This window comes from Pinus tabuliformis, chromosome Q, assembly GCF_031772625.1.
Source record: "Pinus tabuliformis cultivar Carrire ecotype Pingquan chromosome Q, CPIR1, whole genome shotgun sequence".
Taxonomy (NCBI): domain Eukaryota; kingdom Viridiplantae; phylum Streptophyta; class Pinopsida; order Pinales; family Pinaceae; genus Pinus; species Pinus tabuliformis.
Window position 1 is genome coordinate 416,934,720 of NC_142296.1, and position 5,036 is coordinate 416,939,755.

The following is a 5,036-nucleotide window of genomic DNA, read 5'->3' on the forward strand; positions in this document are numbered from 1 at the left end:
AGATCCGTTTCCCAGAAAGCATTGTTCATCGTTTGAACCATTTACAGCCACAATCTTATTATGTAACAAGTCAAAAGGAGGATGAGAAATCCCACAAACAATAATCTCTTCCTCAGGGAGTTGAGGTTGTTCCAGATTCAAAGAGATAGGAAAAAAAAAATACGGGTAGAATCTAGACACTTTGTAATCTGCAAATTATGATAATACTCATGTGAAACAGGACTTGTTTCTAATTGAAAATATTGTAAAGAAACGAGAACCAATTGTTGAAAATTTATATTCAAATACACCCAATCGACATCACTTTCAGGAAATTCAAAACAAAGATTGCTTTAACTTTTCATTAGTGTATTTTGCCTTGTTTCTATTTGAAAGTTATCTTGATAATGTTACATCATCCAAGATTTCTGGTTAAAGGATAACTTTTAAACTATGATTGGAAAAGTTCTAAAATTGCATATTTTCCCATACTTGGCCTTGTATCTATTTGCAAAACATCATGATAATGTCATATCCAAGATGCTTTGTCAAATGAATTGAAAAAGCCTAATATTGTATATTCTTTTATATTTTTCCTTGTATGTTTTTCCAACGCATTAGGATAATGTCATGCTCAAGATACTACGATAATATGAGGTCGAAGATAATAGTAATTTCAAAATATATTTATTATATTAGTGTAGTTTTATATAATTATGAATAGTTATAATTTTAATTTTTTTTTGAAAAATTATTATAAAAATGATGATAGAAAAAATATTAATGATATAGACATGGAAATCTATACTCAAAAAATATGTAGTTTAATTTCTAGTTTTTTAAATGTAATCAAGATCATGGATACAAATGGCTTGCTACTTTGTATTGACTTTCTTAACATGTATTTTTTACTAAGAAAATATGTCAAGCCAACTTTGTTTGGCAATATTAAAGTTTAGCTATTTTTGCAGGGCACCATTAAAAATTTGCTTGAAAGGAGTGCTTTTCAACAACTTGCAAATGGATCAGTGGTTGAATTAGACGATGCATCAAGGGAATTACTCTTGAGGAAGTTTCATCGAATGAGTTCAAAGGCTTTGCGTTGTTTGGGATTGGCATACAAGGAAGATTTGGGAGATTTCAATGATTATGATGGAGAGAAACATACTGCTCATATGAAATTGTTGGACCCAACCAATTACTCTGATATAGAAAACAACCTTATCTTTGTTGGTCTTGTTGGATTAAGAGTAATTTTTGACATTTTTAATGATTATTGTGCCTAAATTTTTTCTTGAGTCTCTTATCTTTTATCTAATATGATGCTTGAAATATGGCCCATTGTGGACATTTTTATATTTTTTCCTCCCTACTTTTTCCCCTAGGTTTGTGGTAGGATACCTTCTTTTCTCAATGCATTGTATTATTTTCTAATGAACATAATAACATGGCCAACTTCAATTAATAGGATCCTCCTCGTAAAGAAGTTCGCAAGGCCATTGAGGATTGTGGAGATGCAGGTATTCGAGTAATGGTGATCGCTAGTGATAACAAGTCCACAACAAAAGCCATATGTCAGGAAATCGGTGTGTTCTATGAAGGAGAGGATCTCAGTGGTAAAAGTTTTACTGGAAAAGAGTTCCTGACACTCCCTTTGGATAAGCACGTTGAAATCTTGGCAAAACCAGGTGGTCGGGTTTTCTCTCAAGCAGAACCAAAGCATAAGAAGGATATAGTTTGGATGCTCAAAGAAATTGGTGAAGTTGTGGCAATGACTAGAGATGGTGTCAATGATGCCCCTACTTTGAAGCTTGCAGAGATTGCAATAGCCATGGGAATTGCTGGGACAGAGGTATGCTTACAATTTCCTCCACAAGATTTTCCATTTACTTCTTTTGTTTTTTTCATTCCCCACTGATTTCTTAGGATTTTGCATTAACACGAAATTATAATTTATGTTTATAAGGTGTATTTTATAATTTCTAATAATGTTAGTGTCTCCTGCATGTGACCTATTAAGGAAGAATTAAAAAATATGCACATTAGATTTCAGTAGCAGTATTATAAGGTTCTAACTTGTGGTGTTGTTTTCATCATTATTATTCACTACATTTACTATTCTTTTCAAAATATAAACATGTATTATAAATTTTCAATCTAAGTTGCTCATCTTGGTGTTTTTTTATCATGTTTTTACCTTAAAACAACTCAAAATTTTATTTAGGCATCATCTGAAATATTAGGAAAAAAACACTAAAGCCTCTAGGTTATTTTGAATTAGGGACTTGTGCCCTAGTAAGATGGATTAGTATATGGTTTTATACCCATATTAGGTTTTGGTACACAATTAAACGTGTGTGATATTATCGAAATATCACATTAATAAATCAATCCCTTTCCAAAAGTTAATGAAATAAAAAATTGGGGGATGAATGTTTTGTTACTTTTATAATTTTATCTTTTCGATTTAAAGTGAAAATTATAACAATTTAATGAAAGATCATACTTCAATTACATTACTATGTAGGGAATTTGAGGCTTGTACATTGTGTACACATTTCTTTGTGTGTTTTAGGTTGCCAAGGAAGCATCAAATATGATATTAGCTGATGATAATTTCAACGCTATTGTTTCTGCTATTGCAGAAGGTCGTTCCATCTACAACAACATGAAATCTTTCATAAGGTATCCATTTCTATGTCTAGATACAAATATAAAAACTTTTTATCGAGTTCATTTTCTTCCAAGTTTAGTATATTCCTTTTTTGTACTCTTATTTTTTGGTATTCATTATAGGTACACGATAGCATCTAATATGGGAGAGGCGGCTTCCATATTTATTACCGCTATGTTAGGCATGCTTGAAGGTTTGATACCTGTGCAACTTTTATAGGTGAATTTAGTCACAGATGTTCCTCTAGCAACAGCTCTTGGATTTAATCCCGCTAACAAAGATATAATGCAAAAACCACCTTGTAAAAGCAATGATGCCCTAATTAGTGCATGGGTGATTTTCCATTACATGGTATTCATCCTTTTATACATTTGGTTATTTTTTTCTTAAAATCTCAAAATTCTGTTTTTTATTCTTTAATCATCATCTTTAATGTTTTTCCCTCTCTTTCAACTGCAGATCAGTGGTTTAAATGTTGGAATTGCAACAGTAGGTGTTTTTGCTCTGTGGTACACACATGATTCATTTCTAGGGATACAATTCTCTACGGATGGCCACACATTGGTAAACTTTTCGCAGCGCAGGTCTTGGGGAGAGTGCCCATCTTGGGAGGGTTTTGAGGTTTCACCATTTTCCATCGATGGGAAAACTCTCTCATTTTCAAATCCTTACGATTATTTTTCAACTGGAAAAGTAAAAGCTACAACCATTTCCCTCTCCGTATTGGTCTCCATTGAAATGTTCAACACATTAAATTCTCTATCAGAGGATAATAGTTTGCTCACTATGCTACCTTGGACTAATCCTTGGCTATTGGTGACAATGTATATTTAATTTGGACTTCACTTTCTGATCCTTTATGTTCCATTTCTGGCCAATATCTTTGGCATCGTACCCTTGACTTTAAGTGAATGGTGTGTAGTTATAGTAGTTTCATTTCCAGTGATTATGATAGATGAAGTGTTGAAACTAGTCCATAGGAGAATGCGTAAAGGACATAAAAAATACAAACTTGTTTAAACCACTTGGCCATATTAGTGTAAAACAATATATATTCGACCATACTTATTATATAAAGTGTGGATTGACATGTACATATTTTTTTATCTGGACTAATTGGGTGGATGAATGTATCAAGGGAATTATGTATCTACAGATGGCATACATGCCATAAACGTTTTTCTATGTTTAGAATAGTTCTAACAACTTCTATATTTTGTAAATAAAAGGAGAGTTAGGGAAATGTACTGTTGTTATGTCCTTCTGATATTTCAAAAAATACTTTAAAAACTTGTTTTGCCTTAAAATTTCAATATAATCAATGGTTGAAAAGTTATTTAGACTTGTGGATTTTATTTTACAAGGATATGAATTCAAGGTCTATATCTATGGTAACTCACTAAACTTAGACGCATGTTATTGAATTTTGAATTTTGAATATGAGAATTTTTCTTATACCATAATTAGGACAGGGTGTGGCTCAAACTAGGTTTCATGTCATAGATTGAAACTTGAAACAAGTAACATTCAACATGTTTTTGTTGGATGTGAATATTATAACAAATGAGTATCCTATGTTTACCTGATTTAAGTATTTTATGTTTATAAATTTATGAATTTATTTTATAATTTAACTCGCCCATTATGGGTAGAAAGTGTCAGATAGGTAATTATTTTCTTTATTCTATTAATATCAAAATATTTAAACATTACTGACCTTTAAATTTAAGGTATCTTGATATTGATATGGCCTTTTTTTATATTCATTATATTGATAGACATGCTTTGAATGAGATCCACATATTTTTCAAATTTAAACATAAACTAGCAATTGCACCAAATGTTGCAAAGGAAACGATGTAAGGTTGTAGCATAGGAAAGAGTAGCATAGAAGTAAGAAGACGTGATATATTATGTGATTTAATTGACTATTTAAATTATAAATATGAATTATTTTATTTACAAGGAAATTTTAGGTTTGGAGAATTGTTTGGATAAAGTAATTATTTTTTGTAGCCTAAGGTCATTATATATTCGATATAGATTATATTCACTTAAGGACACAACAGATTAACTATATAGGCAGCCATATAATTAATGTAGAAATTATGTTGAGTTATAGCGCAATATTTATGAATATAATGAAGACTATATGTAATGATAATTGCTATCATTGTGAAAGTTATCTACAAGTCAAAATACTTGGAATTATAACAGTGAGAATTGTTGGCCATCGTATGTTGGAGTCGTGAAGGAAATTGCATGAGCCTAATGGAATGTTGATTTGTGAAACTGATCCCATTAATTGGATTACAAGCTAATGTGAAAGAGTGATATGGATTGGGGTTGTTGTAGGTAAAAAGTGATTGTGAATAATGGAATT

The 5,036-nt window shown here is 31.1% G+C and overlaps 1 pseudogene; it reads left to right on the forward strand.

The window, feature by feature from the left end:
* The first annotated feature begins 846 nt into the window (after nucleotides 1-846).
* On the forward strand, nucleotides 847-3,673 carry LOC149219979 (calcium-transporting ATPase 2, endoplasmic reticulum-type-like; annotated as a pseudogene).
* The last annotated feature ends 1,363 nt before the right edge of the window (nucleotides 3,674-5,036 follow it).